Source organism: Macaca nemestrina, chromosome 2 (assembly GCF_043159975.1).
Source record: "Macaca nemestrina isolate mMacNem1 chromosome 2, mMacNem.hap1, whole genome shotgun sequence".
Lineage (NCBI taxonomy): Eukaryota > Metazoa > Chordata > Mammalia > Primates > Cercopithecidae > Macaca > Macaca nemestrina.
The window spans coordinates 29,357,130-29,376,511 of NC_092126.1; positions in this window are offsets into that span (position 1 = coordinate 29,357,130).

Sequence of the window (19,382 nt, forward strand, 5' to 3'; positions counted from 1 at the left end):
CTACAAAATGGAACTAATTTTTTTTTTTTTGCACTTGGCTCCTAAGGCTACACTGAGGGCAAAATGAACTCATCAAGGTTAGAGTGCTTTTGCAAGCAGTATCCTATGTAATTGTTGTTAATATCAGCAGTAATATCCATATTCCAGTTATAAATAGATAACTCACTTGGAGTGATTCTATTTATTATTGTACATAATTCTAAGTATCACTTTTTGTAGTAGGAAATGGCTTTCTTTGCTGACTTCATGACTGTAGGGCAAATGCTGTGTTTTTGACATGGGAGAGGAGGAGTACCCTGCATGGGGACTCTGCATTCAGCTCATAAGTAACACGGTGGGGTTGTGGAGAAGGCAGTTCCACTTCTGTCTCACAGCCTAGGATTCTGGGTTATTAACTCGGGGCTGTGAGGAGTATGCAGGTTGGGGAGGGAATATTCTAAAGAGGTGTGGTCAAATTGTTCAGAGAACAGCAAGCGTCGGAAATAGAATAATAGAAATTATTCCATTCTTCTGATTATGGCAACACATAGGAAACCTACCCATCCCTTTTCCCACTTCAAGATGAACTGGTTACCATTTTTAGGGTTCGTTTTTTTGTTCTAAACACAATGAATTTTAAGTTGCTGGCCACCCACGATACAGAGCTCTCTGTGGGTTAGCGTGAGACATTCGTAGGGCCGGCATCACAGCTCAGCTTCTGCCTCTGCCCAATCTACTTACCCCTCCTGCATTTCCACAGATGTTGATCCTGAGGGCACTCCTTAATAAATACTCTGCTTGCTAATCCTCCCTTAGAGTCTGCTTCCTAGGGAAGCACAGCCTGTGACCTCTTTGACCATTCCTCTTTTTACCTTGTGGCACATCTAAACAAAATTGACTACTCTCAGTTCCTTGAACAAGCCACAAACTCTAACCTCTATGTTCATTTGCACATGTTCTGTGTCCATCACATAATACAATACCTAGCACATGGCAAATATGAAATAAATAGTTATTGTTGAAAAAATACGTGTCCTTGTATCCGGAAAAGTCCTCCTTACCCTTCTTCCTCTAATCTTCCTTTCTTGAGTAACTACTTCATCCTCATCTCTTCAGATAATTCAACCTGAATGTCACTTCCTCTACCAAACATTTTCTGATTTCCCTTGTCCTTTTTCCTTTCTTGGAACTGCTATTGTTCTCTTCGCTCTATAAGAAATTTTGTTAAACTGTATCATAGCAGCTTATTTGCCTATTTCCCTTCATCCTATGCAAACCTTGAGTTGTTTTTGAACACCTTGAAGTCATGGCTGTTTTTCTCACCTCTGTTTATACAGCAATAGTTGTCTTTTTTTTTTTTTAACCTTGTTTATCCAGGCTCAAGAGGTGTTTAAAAATGAAACTTAGATCTGAGATATCCTAATACAGATCTGCATTAGAATCGCGGGAGAAATGTTAGAAATGTAAATTCTCATTCTTGACTTCTGACTCAATAACTCCAGGATGAGGGCCATTTCTGCCACCTTTGGGAACTGCTGACAAAAATCTCAGCTTGACTATCCACCATTTCTACTGAGAAGAGATCCATTTAGTCATAATTTTTTAGTATGTTGACATTACAGTTGAACCTTGAACAACATGGGTTTGAACTTCTGGAGTCTAGTTACACGTGGATAATTTTCAAATAAATACAGATGAAAAATACAGCATTCATGGGATGCAAAACGTGTCTGCATGGACAGCCAACTTTCAGCATTTGCATGTTCTGCAAGGCTGAACGAGGGTCTTGAGTAAGTGCAGATTGTGGTATACATAGGGGTTTAGAACCAATCCCTCACGTATACCAAGGGGTGACTGTAGCTTGATCATTTACTTTTAAGCATGACTAAGCTCTTGGTCAGGAATACACCACCCAATTATTTCTTTGTCCCTATGGAAAATGATACTGTGCCTTCCAGAGATCCAGTTTGGTAACAGCATGAGAGCACCACAGACAGGCTGCCTGGGTTGACCCCTGGTCCCACCCTTTGCGACAGTACAACTTTAGACAAATTACATCTTTCTTTGTGCCTCAGTGTTCTCACCTGCAAAATGAGAATAATAATAATTTGTACCTCATGCAGTGATTGTAAGAATCAAATAAGTGAATGCATGGGGAGTGTTTAGAACTGAACTTGACACAGGGAAATCTCAATAAATGTTACTTATTTCTGTTACTATAATGATTACTGTTTTTTATTATGATCTTAGGAAATTATCTTCTAGAAAAATATATAACTATAAGGGACATATTGACTAACTGTGAATGTCTAAAAGTTTGGCAGAGGAATGTATAACAAAATTCACAATTTGAGATTCTAGTCCCATGACATACGTTATCTTCCCATTGTTAGTTGCTTTTCCATGATCTCCTGGTTCCTGGTGCCTGAAGATTTTTCTCACATCTTGTTGTTCTGGCAGGGCTTTCCAAGCTTAAACAATATGCTCTATAGTTCAACATTCTACAAGAGACTTGGGTGAAGGATGTTTTTTATATCTCGGAAGTTTAAAATTGCGCAATCCTTCAGGCATAGTCTTTCAACTGAGAGTGGCCTGTTTTCTGAAAGCAGTCTTCCGTACAGACAGTAGTATATCAATTTGTTACCAACTTGGAGATTCTGGCAGAAAACTGTGAAAATTACATACCTGTAATTTGGTTTTCTCATTATAGGGACCTTGACCAGTCTGGATGCTATAGAGTAAGGTCATTGACATTGAAAAGAGAGCAGCTGGACTTAAGAATTTGATGCCAAAACTCAGCAACCCCTCCTTTCCCCTCCGCCTCCACATCCCCCTCTGGCAGGAAATTACACCCAAACCACAGAAAACATTGCACATGCTTTCATCCAGAGAGAAATAATAAAGTTGATCAGCTTAAATTAAAAGGCTGTAACCTATTTTTTACTGTGTGTAAATAAGTCAGGTGTAATAATCTAGTTTACTTGCCTACAAAAGTTTTCATCCACCTAAAGGCGACAGAAAGCTGAGATTTCACAGAATCAATTTAGGGTGAACTTGAGGAAAGGTTTGCACATAAAAACTCCCAAAAATATTACTGTGAAAGTCTGTGAACTTTTTTCTCATTGAAAAAAATAATTGCCTCTCAGAGCCCCCAATTCTAGATAAAGACACGAAGGATGCTTGACCTGTAAAAGATTAGAACGATGTGATAGATTTGAAATCTGTCTTGTAAAAGATAAATTCATTTTTTATTATTCCCCAGTGTAGAACTTGGGCAAATGAAGAGAAAGATATTAAGGCAGTGACTCTGGGTCAACATGAGTTTAGGATGTAGAAATGTCATTATATTAACAGCTGGCAGCCTATTTACTCCTAAAAAGGGAAGAACATTTGCTTACAGATATACCCTGACAATGTCTTAAAGAAGATGAGTATTATGCTGAATTAGGTTTGGAGAGTATGTTCTTTGTACAGTGACATCTTCTTTGACCCCTCAAATTTTCAATAAAATAAGTAAACCAGCACAAAGCTAATTTCTAGAGGATCTTTCATGGACTGGTGGAGGGATTCAATGTTGCCTCCAGGACAATGTAGGATGAAAACAAGGACTAACACGACAGCTGGAATGTTGATGGACAGATGCATGAGGAAGCAAACTACCAGGAATTTGTGAAAATTATGGATGGGGGCTCTGAATTTCCAGAGAAGTTCACAGTGAACTGACAAATCCCTGATAGACAGGGAAGCCCTGGTTGACAGCTTATTTTCAACAGAAAGAACTTTCCTATAATGCTCTCCTAGCTAGTAAAGTGACTCCCTAGCTCCTATACTTACTTCCTTCCTCAGGGCTAACAAGCCTTACCATGGCATCCTCACAGGGCTGGACTCTGATCCCCCTGGTCAAGGAGTTGAGAGTCCATTGAGGGAGATGAATTAATTAAGAGATTTACAGCTCAAAAGGCATAATGGAAGATGCAGCCCTGTTTATTGTGCCTCATGAACGCAGAGAAGAAGTCCCAAACTCAGCTTTGGAGGAAGATGGTGTTACAGAAAGTTTCTCAGAAGAGGTGACAGTGGGTTGGGGCAGGGGTAAATTTAAACAAACAGTAAGTTCAAAATGTAAAATTGTTTGTACTTTGAGGGAGCAGCAAGCCCTTGAGTGTGGCTAGCTCACAGGGGCTAACGTGGGAGATTCAGGGCTGCCTTTCAAAACAAGCACAGGAAGGTAGCCAAAGGCCATGTCTAGAAGGTTTCCTAAGTAAATCTATAGAGCTTGGATTGTCATCCTGAAGACAATAGGAAGCCACTGACAGTTTTTAAGTAAAGAAACACTGTGATTACATTTGGTGATTGAGAAAAAATGTGTTGAGGATCTCTAGACAGCTATTTTGTGGAGTTTAGACATTTGCTTGTCCAATGCCATCCTCCTAGCCTGAAGACCTATGTGTCCTTCCAGACATACCTCTCTTATGAAAAATTATGTGATCATCTCAACCCCCTCCTTTGATCTTTGTCACATTTGTTTTTCGCTCCTGTGTCACTTACCTCCTTGTATATTTTTTAAAACGAAGCATTCTTTAAGTGTCATTTCACATCTAAATCTTTGGAAATTTTTCAGGACAGACACTCACAAGCCTACAGGACACAATCAGATAAGTGAGTAAAGCAAACCAGGAATAAGAGGCATTTGTCTGCATGGTGCTGTGGGTTGAATGTGTCCCCCCAAAAGTTTCTGTGTTGGAACTTTTATTCCTTAATGCAGCAATGTTGGGAGGTGGGGCCTGGTGGGAGGTTTTTGGGTTATGCAGGCCTAGGCCTCATGAAGGGATTAATGCACTTCCCTCAGGGTGGGGATAGTTCTCACAAGAGCAGGGTTACAGAGCACATAACACCACTTTGTTTTCCTTTCACATGTGCTCACTTGTACTTCTGCTTTTCTCTCCTGCTGTGAAGCCCCACCAAGCCCTCACCTAACGTAGCCACCTGGTCTTGGACTTCCCAGTGTCCAGTACCATGACCTAAATACATTTTTCTTTAAAAATTACCCAGCACCAGGTAATTTGTCATGGCAACAGAAAATGGACTAAGACACATGGTAAACATGTACTAATGCTCTTTACTTCCACAAAAAAAAAGAGGTAAAAAAAAAACAAAAACGAACCACACGTTTATGTACCATAAGAAAAGCAATAGCACAAGGGCAGTGCTAATAGAGATGTGTAATTAACCACAGTATTCATGAAGCAATAGGGAGTGATGAGATCTGTAGTCAATCAGAGAGACCATTCACTTTTGTAAGAAAGGTAGTCGCTACTTGTCCCAAGTAATTGTTGACATGCAGAGTTAGAGATACGGTGTGTAAGATGTCTTGATTAAAAAGGGGGGAAAAAAATCAAACTCCAAATTTTTATATGAAATATCCTTATACTTAAAAATTGGTTGAAAACTTTTCTGAATATTACAGACTAATATCAGCATATCAGTGGCCCAGATATATCCCACATACCCTACAAATTACAACTTCTGTAATCCTTTTTTATATGACCGGGAAGTCTAGAAACTTGCTTAATATAAAATATAATTTGAAAACAAGGTGCTTTTGTTTCTGTGATATTTGATACCCTCATCTTTATCATTCATTGAGCTCTGACTTTGTGTTGACTTTCATTGCTGTTTATTTTTCATGTTTATTTTTAATGTTTTCAAAGAGATGAGACCTCCCAGATATCATAAATCACCACTTCAGCATCTTTCTCTCCCCAGCACATAGCATGGTAATTTTTCCTTTGATTAGGCTCTGTAATAATTATAAAAACTAAAATCCATTAATTGTTTACTACAGGTAAACAATTCATATTATCTCATTTGTTTCCTAAACCAATATTATAAAATAGCTACTGATATTTTGATTCGTACTTACAGATGAAGAATTCAAAGATTGAAAAGATTAAACGAAGTGTCCAGGCTTATGTAGTTACGAAGTTGTGGAGCTGGGACTCAAACATGGCAGGCTGGTCCCAGGAGGTACTATTTTACTACTAAAAATGCCAGTGATGTTGATGATGTCAGAGAACTTGAAGCAGGTATTTCTTTTGGCCCACTCAAGCTCTATGATTCCTCAGGGCTATTCCTTGAATGTAAGTCATTTCAAATAACTTTCAATGCATAATGTCCTGTACGAAAAAGGAAACTGGGGTAATCTTTTGATTTTATGAAGATATTTGTCATGTGGTGATTTATAAACCTTGGAAAAGTAGTTTTTCAGCCTTGGATTCACAAAGATGTGTCCTAATTCCATTCATATTCGATTTGAATATAATGGCTTCCATATGCATCCAAATATTCCTAAAACATTAATTTAAAAAAAAAAATAAAAAGGCCGGGCGCGCAGTGGCTTACACCTGTAATCCCAGCACTTTGGGAGGCCAAGGCGGGCAGATCACAAGGTCAGGAGTTCGAGACCAGCCTGCCCAATATGGTGAAACCCCGTCTCTACTAAAAATACAAAAATTAGCCGGGTGTGGTGGCATGTGCCTATAGTCCCAACTCCTCAGGAGGCTGAGGCAGAAGAATCGCTTGAATCCAGGAGGCGGAGGTTACAGTGAGCTGAGACCATGCCACTGCACTCCAACCTGGGTGACAGAGGGAGACTCCATCTCAAAAATAAAAATTAAAAAAAAAAAACAAACCCAGCAAATTCAAGTGGCAATTCAATCCATTAGCTGTCTCCAATGTGCTAACTAGTAGTGTCACTAACCATTTAATAAATACATATATATTTCAACGTGAAGTGCATTTATACTAATAAAATACCACTTTTCTCTGCTTTGCATATTGGAGTTCTATGTCAGATTTTGTTTGCATAATGCATTCTGCTCTGTGAAAAAGTTGGAAAGCCTCTTCCCTAAATATAGCTTCTTACTAAGTCATTCCCCACTCTCCCACCTAATTACACATGCTTGAGCAGTCAGTAGAGGCCGATTAGCATTGTATTATATTTATGGAGTCTAAGACGCAATGAATTGTAAGATGTACTATTATTTTATGTACCAAAAAGGGAGAAAAACACTCCCAATAAAAATGTGGTATGCCATCAATTCAGAGATATTAAATTGTTAAAAAATAAGATATTGAATAAATAGAATATAGTAATTAAGAGCTTGAACTTTTAGCTCAGATTACCTAAATTTGAATTCCAGGATATCTTATATTCTGTGCCCTTTGGAAAACCATTAAGTACCTTCAGCTGCAAAATAGGAATATTATTACAATCTAACTTAGAGAGCTATTGCGAGAATTAAATAAAAGAGGAAATGTAAGGTCAGAGGTTTGGGGTATAGTAGGTTCTTCATAAATGTTTGCTATTGTCATTATTATGAACCCTAAGAAAGCCCTTGCTATTGGGTTTTGTGTTCCTGTCCAGATTTATATGCTGAGATCTAATCCCCAATGTGATAATATATGGACAAGGAGTTTTTGGGAGGTGATTGGTCATGAAGATGGAGCTCTTACATATGGGATTAGTGCCCTTATAAAACAGGCCCCAGCCTTGCCTCTTCCAGCCTGTGAAGACATGGTGAGGAGGTGTCATCTATGATCCAGAAAGTAGGGTCCTCGCCAGATACGCAATCTGCTTGTACCTCGATCTTGGAATCCCAGCCTCCAGAACTGTGATAAGTAAATTTCTGTTGTTTATAAGGCACCCCATTTATGGTATTTTGTCATAAACCAAGAAATCCCTTGATCCTATGACTTGACTATATGAAAACTGTTATAGACTAAGAAATCCCTTAATCCTATGACCTGACTGTATAACGTTTTTCCCATTAGGAGCAGGGGCGGAGTGATCAGACTTGTGTGATACCCAAATAAATGCCGCCAGGAATCTATGCTTCTCCTTTTAATCTCCTTTTCAGAAGCTCTTTTCTTTTAGTCAGAAGGGTGAACACATACCTGATTGAACGGGCTTTTATCACTAGAGGAGGAGGTTTGCCTGATGATATAAAGCTCTGTTCAGATGCCAATTTAATATTTTCTGATGGAGAGGTTTTAGAAGCTTTTAGCCCTCCTTGGTGACCTCCACATCACACAAATAGATTTCTCCTGATCTTATGTCCTACCGTCCCAGAGTTGTAAGGATGGAGTAGATTTTCCTTCTAAAGTTTTGGTCTTGAGTGCAGTGGTGGGGCAGTTTATTTAGATAAATGATGAAATAATGGATATGCTAATTAACTTGATTGTGGTATCATTTCAGAATATTTTCTTACATCAAACCATCACGGTGTATACCTTAAATATATATAATATTTTTATTTATCAAGTATACCTCAATAAAGCTGGAGGAAAAAAAAAGAAAAGTAAAACGTAAAGGTTTTTCAGAATATTATTTAAAAGAATTCTAGTTTTGGAACTAATTTCAGATGCAGTTTTTATCCAAAGTTTAAAAAAAAGTCCTTGGTCCCTTTGAATTGTGTATACTAATTATTTATGTATGGAATTCTTATGTGCATAAATTTGGCAACAACTCTAGCCTATTTTTTTTGGGGGGGGGGCGGGGCAGGAGGTTGCTCTTTTGCCCAGGCTGGAACACAGTGGCATGATCTCAGCTCACTACAACCTCGACCTCCCAATCAAAGGTCAATTCAACTTAGCCTCTTGAGTTACTGGGACTACAGGCATGCCCCCCCGCACCCCCCCCCCGCCATGCCCAGCTAATTTTCGTACTTTTTGTAGAGACAGGGTTTCACCATGTTGCCCAGGTTGGTCTTGAACTCCTGGACTCAAGTGACTTGCCCACCTTGACCTCCCAAAAAGCTGGGATTACCATTGTGAGCCACTGTGCCTGGCCTGACAGGTCTGGTCTTAACATATTCTTGAACTCCAACATGTCTTTCCAACTGCCTGATAGGTACTGCTAATGCCTCAGACTGTGGCTTCATCCACTCATCACACTGGAAACCAAATTCATAGACTTCTCCGAAAACAAGTGTATGAGCTAGGCTGTGCTTTAGTAACAAATAATACCAAAACCTCATGTCATAGTCCAACGGAGTATCTGGGCTCCTTCCATTGTGTGGCTACCCCATCTGGTAAAATTTCCAAGGTCATTTCAGAAGGGAAAAGAGGACCTGGAGGTTACCAATCATGTTTAAAAGACCAGGACTATCCATGGTCTATCTCATTTCTATCCACATTACATTGGCCAGAATTCAGTCATCAGGAATCCCAAACCTATTGATTCTATCTCAATGGCAACTGAAAGTTTTTCCTCTTTTCCACCCCCATTGATATTGTTCTTTTTCAGATATTTTAAATATTTTCTCTGTACCACCAAAGTAGCTCCTGCAGAGGTATTCTTGCCTAATGTCTTCTTTCTTCCCACCCTTGCAGATAAATCCTTTACGCTACTCCCAGCTTACCTTTCACAGACCTTATTTATCCTCGTGATTGAAAAGGGTGTTCTTGGAAAGCCTGTGGGGTAGGACTGTATTCCTTGCATGATGTTCAGGTGCTGTTAGGTGCCAGTGCACCCCCTCATATATAACACTTTTCAGCCTAACCAGATCTCTTGTATTCCTAGAAATATCCTTCTCCTATGCATGGTCTAACTAGTCGATATTTTTCTGTGTTTTGAAAGCCTACCTATTATGCAAGATTTGACCTAGGTGTATTCCTTTCTCTTTCAAGTATGTCTTCATTCACCTGGTTGGAACGAAATGATAATTTCACAGGGGTCCTAAAGCATATTTTAAGAACTCTTTTTTTCAGACTTTTTTTTTCCCATTCTGATGGAGACTTAAAGTTAATGACTTATGAACCGTCTCCCTGACTTGACTGCTTGCTCCTTACAGGACTGCAGTAGATACTAATCTTCTTATATTTACAGCATTAACCTCAATGCATTAAATATCATAAATACTAAATATATATTTTGTATATTAACTAACTTTCTAACACTTTTAGCAATTACTAGGACTAAAGGATACTACAACATTTCAAGTATACGATTATTTGTTTTATTTTCTTCTATAACATGACACATTTTTGAAAGAGGAGTTTTGCTGCATTAATGCTTAAATTATGTTCTTTATATTAGATAACTTATAAAAGTATGCTCAAGTTGGAAAATAACGTAGGTCTTTGTCATTTCCTTTAAAGTCTGAAAGCCCTAATGACTGATGACATCTGGGGCATTAGGTAAAAAAAACATAACAATAGCTTTCACATACAGTATTTAATCCTGCACCACTCTCTTCATCTACCTCGGATCTGCTAACACATTTTCTCTATTCTCTGTTTCTTACCAAAGAAAAACTCTGGTTTTCAGATCTATTGGTTACTTTTGGCTCCACTTCTCTTACTTCATTCTCCCAAACTCGTGGCCTTCTCCTTGAGTCCTTAGCAAGATACTTTCTTGGATTTGTCTGCTAACCATCTGGCTATATTTCCTTAATAACTTACTTTCTATTTGGATGCAAATATGTTTTTTTTAGCAAAAAAATAAGGGAGAAATCATGGAATAAAGGTGTATCAGAATGTTTTGGCCTGCAACCAGGAGCAAGCTGTAGCTCAAACTGATATAAATAATATGGAGATTTATGAACTCTCATAATAAAAGTCCAAAGGTTGGGATAAGCTCTATAACTGCTTATTAGCAATTATCTTTGCTCAGTTCTTCTTTGTGTTTGTTTCTGTCTTGGGCCAGTAAGAAAATGGATGTGGTAATTCTAGGCATCACACTAAGCAGAAGGAAACTATTCTTGTGTTTTCTTTTCAAAGAAAGAAAACCTCTCACAGAAAGTCCCTATAAGACTTTAGTCATGGTTCATTGGCAGGATTGGGACATATGCTATTTATAAAACCAACCAATGGCAAGGGAAATGGATTACCCTAACTGACTAAAACAAATCATGTGGAATAGAATGAATTATGAGGGGTTAGCCTCAATAAGTACTGCAAAAAGAGAAGGCAAGAAGGAGGGAGAAAAGGAAGGAAAGAGGAAGGAAAGGAAGGGAAGGGAAGGGAAGGGCAAGCTAGAATTAAAAGTAGAATTAGTCTTTTTGTTTTACAAGCTCACCCTTTGTAAATAATTGTAGTAAACTTCAAAGATTTCTGTTAGCTCTCTAGATTTCAGTGGACCTTCGTTGCAAAACTTAACTTCTAGGCACTTCATCAGAGGGGATTATATCTCTGGAGGTTCATCTGACACTTGAATGCACCAGTCTGTAAGGCATTCATGTCCTCTCTGCTCACAAGTCGTTGACCAGAGCTAGTCATAGGGCTCAACTTAACCATGGATATCAGATGGCAAGACATTCAAATCTACCATATGCATGGAAGTCAGAAAGCTAAAAATATTTGATGAACAGCATTAACAACTACCATAGTCCCCAAAATATTCAGCCCATTCAAACAATCAAAAAATCTTAGTGATTTATCACAACACAAGTTTATTTCTTACTCCGATTGCATGTCCATCATAAGTTGGCAGCAGAATTTTCCTCCTCTGAGTCACTCAAAGGCCAAGCTAACAGAGGCATGTATCACAACACAATTTTTCACAACCATCATAGCAGTCGCAAGAGAATGTGGCAAACTGTGCACACTAGCTTTTAATGCTTCTGTCTGGAATGACTCTTGTCACTTCCACCCACATTTCATTGGCAAAGAAAGCCATATGATTATGCCAAAAGAGGGAGCGGAAGTGAAATTCTTCTCTGTGCCCAGAAAGCAGAGAACTGAACTCCAAACTCTGCCTAGCTTAAAATCTTAGCACATACTCCAGTTGTGTCCTGTGTTGGATTTGGAAGACTTCCAGGGGTATGCATATACGAGCGACGGGGGCATGATCAGCTTTTTCTCTTTCTGGGTAAACTTCCACTTCCACTCATTATTGAGTCATTCTTTGAACAAGTAGCTATTAAGCACCTATTTTACCAGACACTGATCTAGATGCTTGGGATATAGCAATAAACAAAATAGACAAGGGTTTCCATCTTCACTGAGTTTACACTCTACTAGATAGATAAATTAAATATATGAGAGAGATAAGCTCTAGAGTAAAGAACATAGTAGGAAAAACGAATGGAAAATATCAGAGAGGTGCTATTTAGGTAGGGGTGTCCAGAGAAGGTAACAGTTAAGTAGAAATGGAGGTAAAGGAGTGGATAAATGGAGGAAGAGTTTCCAGGCCAGAGAATAATAAAAGTAAAAGCTCTAGAGCAGGATGTGGCCTGGCTCATTGAAAAACAGTAAGGAGGACAGTTTGGTTAGACAAGAGTGATAGGTGTGGGGTGGGGGAAGAGAGTAGAAAGACAGGCCAAAGTGAAAAGGAAGAGCCAAGATCTAGTGTGGGTTTATCAAGATTTACTGCGAGGCGAAGCACTGCAGATTATTCTCTTTAAGCTCCACTCACTTTGAAGTGAAAAGGAAGCATGACTCTTCCCTATTAGTTGGGGGAAAAAGAAACTTGTAGCATGTTGACAATTTCATGGAAAAATGATTCTCCCTACTAACCTCTCCAAATTCTAGTTTATTCCTTGCCTTCTCTTACGCAGGCTGGAAGAGAGTGATGTGTTCATTCTGAAAGAACCCAAAGCTAGTCCTGCAGAAATATTTCACTACTTAGCTTTGTGAGACAGATCACTCATCACTTATAACCAGAAACTCCAGGTATTCAGAAAAGTTGAATTTCATAACTTCATATCATTGCAAGCACAAAGCTGGATCTGGAATAAAGTAAGTGAAGCACCTAGGGCACAAAATTTAAGGAGGCATTCACTTTCAGAGATGTGCAAGCACAAGGTTGAAACTTCATAACAAGATAGTAAATAATGAGTGCCTTCTCAAATTTTGTGCCTGTGTGTTTCAGTCTAGTCCCCATCTTGGAAAGCAAATATAAACCAATGAAAGTTCACTTAAACAGAAAAGGTATTTGTTAAAAAAGAAACTAAAAAGCATTTGTTTGCATAACCCATAGAATCACAAAGAGTGCTAAGAAAACAGGATTGGATCCTACACAATGAGGAACAGGCCCTCATTCATGCCACAGATCCGGTGATTGCATCCCAGTCGCCACTGTTGAACATACATATCCAGCCTTGAGCTTCTCACCACATTAGAACTGGATAGTGTACCAATTTCATCATAACCACAGGCTCTGCAGTTTCTGAAAAATGGATTTAACTGCTGTTGTTGCTGCTGCTGCCACCTGTCTCACCAAAATTCATAACAACACTAGCTTCTAAGTCAAAGTTGGGGAAAAATGATCTGAATGGTACAGCCTAGGTCATGTGTCCAAGATGCAGAAGACTGAGAAAGTTAGTATTTGCATTTGTGACTTCTATATTGAGGATAAGCTTAGATTCATTATATGGGAAATTCTCTAAATATATGGGAATTTAGATCCTGGATGGTCAAAAACTAATGGCAAGTGGCAATCGATACTATAAAATAATTGGAAGCTATGATAAGTTCTGTGAAAAAATAGGGATTAATAAAGAATAAAATAAGAGGAGTCTACTTGAAATACAGTGTTCAGCAAGGGATATAAGCTGTGACCTAAGAAAGGGAAGGATCTAGCTATGCAAAGTCTGGTTACAAGTAGAGGAAAGAACAGAGTAAAAGTCCCTAGGATGGGAAGGAGCTTGGTATGTTCCTGTAACTAATAACAGCTGGAGCATAAGTGAGGCAATATGGACAGGATCATACTGGGTCTTGTAGGCTGTGGTTAGATATTTGTATTTTACCCCAAACACAAAAGGAAGTCATTGTAAGCTTTTAGCAAGGAATAAAATTATCTAATTTCAATTTTTAAAGAAAATTGCTTTGCCAATGTCTAGAGAAGGAATTGGTATGGAAAGAGTCAAATCAGAGATATTAGTTGGGAGGCTGTGTGGTATTCCAGGGAGAGAACATGGTCTGAAATAAGAAGGTGACAGCAGAGATCGGGATAAACGTTTGGATCAGATGCATATGTTTGGAGGCAGAATCAATGACTTGAATTTGGTAAGTTGGGGGAAAAAAGGAATCATGGACAATTGCTAGATTCCTGGACTAAGTAATTGAGTGAATAGTTGTAACTTTTACTGAAATGGAGAAGTGGAAACCAGTATGGTAGTAAAAGTTCAAGAGTTCTATTTGGGACATGTTCGGTTTGTAATGTTAGTATGTCATCAAATAGGCAAGGCCTCAACTCAAGCTGTGAAAGTACCACAAGACTTGTAACAAACCAATTTACAAATATTTCAAGTAAAACTAGTATTAAACATTCCATGACTCTTGGAGTCCAGAAATACTATGTTGGCTTTTCTCTTTGTTTTTTTTTTTTTTCTTTATTTTAAAAAAAATAACCAAATGTTCAGACATACAGAAAAGTACAGGAATAAAAACTTGCAAGACACCTGTATATCCACCATCCAGATTTAACAAATGTTAACATTTTATTATATTCACTTCAGATCTTTTTTTAAATACCTAACACAGTACACACACTCTACTCCCTCACCCCATTTCTCTTAACAGTATGATGTCATTTATGTAAAATTCCAAAATACTCAAAACAATTCTATGTATTTTTAATGGACCACTGCACATCTAGTAAAATTATAAAAACAAGCATGTCAGGACGTGCCAACAGCAAAATATAGTTTTTGTTTTTCTAATTTACATTGAAGGTAGTGTCATACCCACACATAGGGGTTCTGAGAAATCACACCTCAGTCATTTTGGAGTGTGGCTTTTCCCCTCACTTGAAATCTTACAAGAAATCTACTGCTATGGCAACCCAGGGACATTGGAGGGAACCTCTAGCTTGCAGTTCATTGGAGTCACATCTGAAATGCTCTTTGCCTGAATTGACAAAGACCCTTTGGGAGCAGAAAGGCTGAATCTTTGCAGCATCTGCTCCCTCATGCCAAATGTGCCTCCAGAACCTGTCACCGCTCCCAGTGCCACCACCACTTGTGTTAAGGCCCAGCATCCACAGTGCCTTCTCATCAGAAGTCCCAGAACTTGGTACACACAATCTCCAACCTCCCAATTCCAGGAAATGTAATTCTTCCTAAAGTTAGACCTCCCCTTTGCTCCTTCAACATTGCCAGCCTCTAGCTTTGGAGCAATGCGGTCCTTAGTCACCAGCTTAACAAACTAAAGGTGTCTTATTTCCTCTAGGGTAAGGGAAGCCAGCACTCAGAACAGTAAGCTCTGTCAACCTTCAAAGAAAAATGCAAAACGATCTCTTTTATTTTTTTCCCAATGAACTTATAAGCCACACTTATGGCAAAATGCCATTCATTTCTCAGACGGGTTATCTTCTCCCACTGAATGCACTTTCCCTTTTGCACATGGCCCTGCTGACCACACTCTCCAATGGAGCTCACCTGGAGTGTTCCCAGCAGTAACTTCAGTAGGTTCTTTTCTCTACCACTGTTCCTTTGCCCTCTTAGGAGATGGCGGGCAAACACTGGACATTTAACTATTTTCATCACTTACTACTCTGACTTCCTTCGTAGTTTCTTTCTTTCTTCTTGATTTCTTAATTCCAATCATTTCCTATTCTTTTCAGAGAGGCTTTCTCTTTTTTCTTATTTTTCTGCCTTTTATTTCATTGGTAAACCAAACATATTACTTGATAAATAAAAGGGTATTTCTACCAACACAACAGAATAAAGTAAAGGAAAACGAAGTACATTTTAAGGTAGGAATTCTAGTGTCCACTGATCCCTCACAAAAAGAATATGAAACAAACAAATGCTCTAATCTACTCAAGCCAGTAACAGGGCTGAAAAATCCACTTCCAAATTTCTGCTGAATTCATATGCACCTATACCTTCATATACTTCCTAATTAAATTCGCTTTTCTCAAGTAACTGTTCACAAGTAATAGTTAAGTAAAAAAACAAACAAAAACAACAACAACACCACACACACACAATGTTTTTTACTTAACTTAAAACATATCCATTTTGTGGGGAAAAAAAGTACTTACTACATTAAAGAGCTGTATTACAGGATTTTGTGGAATAGATTAGAGACCTAACCACCACTAATAACATTGTTTCTCAGACACAATGAGCTCCAAGTTCCACTTAGAAATTTATTATTATTATTATTATTATTATACTTCAAGTTCCAGGGTACATGTGCACAACGTGCAGGTTTGTTACATATGTATACATGTGCCATGTTGGTGTGCTGCACCCATTAGCTCGTCATTTACATTAGGTATATCTCCTAATGCTATCCCTCCCCCTCCCCCCACCCCATGACAGGCCTCAGTGTGTGATGTTCTCCTTCCTGTGTCCAAGTGATCTCATTGTTCAGTTCCCACCTATGAGTGAGAACATGTGGTATTTGGTTTTCTGTTCTTGCTATAGTTTGCTGAGAATGATGGTTTCCAGCTGCATCCATGTCCCTACAAAGGACACAAACTCATCCTTTTTGATGGCTGCATAGTATTCCATGGTGTATATGTGCCACATTTTCTTAATCCAGTCTGTCACTGATGGACATTTAGGTTGATTCCAAGTCTTTGCTATTGTGAATAGTGCTGCAATAAACATACGTGTGCATGTGTCTTTATAGCAGCATGACTTATAATCCTTTGGGTATATCCCCAGTAATGGGATGGCTGGGTCAAATGGTATTTCTAGTTCTAGATCCTTGAGGAATCACCACACTGTCTTCCACAGTGGTTGAACTAGCTTACAGTGTAAAAGTGTTCCTGTTTCTCCACATCCACTTAGAAATTTTAGCAAAGTAACCCATTGGTAACTCTGTACACATACAATAAGACAAGGAAAACAATTCCTACTTTCAGTATGGAAAAATTAGGTTTTCTATAAATATTTTATTTATTTCAGCACAACTGTTTTATTTCAATTATTACAGAATTATCTAAATGTCTGTCTTTCCCATAAGGTTTTTAAATACAGGACAAATACTTATTAAGGGAATACTAAAGGTGTCTGGAACTAAGTGAACAAGATAGGCAAAACTTCAGTTTTTTATAAACTGTGTATTTTCCTTCATTCCTATTTTCAGGTCCAAAGTTGCTAAATAATAAAAGTAGGGTATTTAATTACTCCTAGATTGAGTTCAGAAATTACTGAAATTCTTACATATCTGAAAGCTTTCAAAAAGTAGGATAAAATCATTTTTGTATCTCTCATGCTGAGAATATGTATGGCACACAATAGGCTTGCAATAAATACTTGAAAATGGAAAATTATCTATCTAGAATGCTATTAGATATAGCCCTGCCCAAAGGGGAAAAAAGATAATTCACAATCTCTTTGAATCCTTAGATTGTATTTTCTCAGCATCGTGGTAGTATTCCATGTTCCGTTTTTCTCACACTCTCCCAACCCCAAATCCCTAAATGGCTGAATTCAGGGAAGCAGGACTGGACAAATCAAATGCCTCATTAAAGATGCCTGCAGAAATATGCCTAAAGATGAAATTATAGCTCTTAGACCAGCACTCAAAACCCTGGAATAAAATAAAAGAGAGGAGGAGGGGGTGGAGGCAAAATTATGTGATTTGACTGTGGTTACTTATCCAGCAAATGTTTCTGAAAGCTACTAACTACTAATTGTGGTAAAGGTTTTTAAGCCTGGAAATGGTGAGTCTCTCTCTCTTTCCCTGACGCTCTATAATTCATGTGCAGTTTGGGAATGGCACTATGTCTTAAATACAATAATATTTTAGAAAAATTTGAACACTCTAAGTTAATAGGTATACCAATTTGGAGCCATAAAAGAGATGCAACTCCAGAGATTTCAAATAATTTAATAAGGCGTTACCATTTTTCTAAAGTTCTGTGGTACTTTTTTTTCACCAGCCTAGAAAGCTCTACCATGTGGCCTAATTCAAGGCTGCAAGCAGGAAAAATTACTGACTTCCTTATGCCTGCCAGGCGCTCTCCAGTAAAAGTGTTAGGCGTCAGGCATTGTCATTCTAGGAGGTTCTGTAGAAAACTTCTGCCCTGACAGATCTCCACTGGCTTCTTATGAAAATCAATGGAGAGAGGGAGGTTATGTTCTATTGTGTACCAAGCTTAGAGGTTTTTGCCCCCCACCCCACAACTCCTTTGCCTTAGAAAAGGCCCACAGCGGGGTCTAGTCACACTGTAGTCATAATGGCCCATAGGCCACTGAGCGACATTTAGGGCCTGCTGAAGAGAGATTAATGTTTATTATTATTGCCATTAATGGTATTACTGTTATTGTTGTTATTATCCATTGCTTATTGGAAATGAGCATTCTGTGGTCTTTTGAAACATTCCACTGCTTTCCCTGCAGTGCTCAGAACAGCCAGTTGCTTATCTACCAGGGAACAAAGAGTCAAAGTCAAGTCATCATTTTTCACTGTACTTCTTTTGGTGCCACTGGACTTACATTTTTCATTGCTAAGATGAATAAGAAGGCAGGAAAAAATGTTGTATTAGCTAAGGCGAAGCTAGGTATTTCTAGGAAGCAGACAACATCCTTCCAAGTGCTAACCAACAGACTCAAGTGCCTTCCATCTTGAAGCTCCCAAGTCCAACTTGGTGACTGACTCCCTTCCAGCCAGCTTAATGGAGGAAAGGCCATGCATGGGAGGTCTTAAAATTGCACAGACTGCTTCTACTCACATTAACTGGCCAAACTTAACCATAGAGAATCTGAAAAATGCAATATAGTAAGCAGTGAAGACAGGATTGGAACCTGAACAAGTAGACTTCAGAGACTTGGTTTTCAAGTGTTGGAGTGCTGGGTCACTCGAGGTACCAACAACATGGATGGAACTGAAGATCATTATGTGAAGTGAAATAAGCCAGGGACAGCAGTACAAACATCACATATTCTGACTTACTTTTGGGATCTAAAAATCAAAACAGTTAAAATCATGGAGACGGTGATTAAAAGGATGCTTACCAGAGGCTGAGAAGTGGTAGTGGGGTGCTGGAGGAGAGGGGAGGATGTGAGGGGCCTCGAGGTACCATTTCCCTGAGAAAGTGACATTTATGTGCAGACAGAGAGCACAGGGCAAGCAAATCAAACAGCTCCTTGCAAGTTGGACCATACATGGAGGGTTGAGTTTTGTTTTATCTTTTGGTGCTCCTTATTGTTTCAGGAAAGTCAGTATGAGCTCTCTTGAAGCAGCTTTTGCATTTCTGGTAGTGAATCATAAAATGCTAGACGCAGAACAGACAAGCAAATGCAAATATCTTTTATCTGGGACTACTGAGTTTCTTCAGAGGAAAAAGCTCCAGTATCCAACCTAGAGATAAACAGCTCGCTACTTGGGATCTGCTTGCTCTAGTGGGAGGTAGGGAGGTTAACTCTTCCAAATAGATTTTCATCCAATTTTCTGCTTTCTTCCTTTTTGTTGTTGTTTGTTTGTTTGTTTGTTTGAGACAG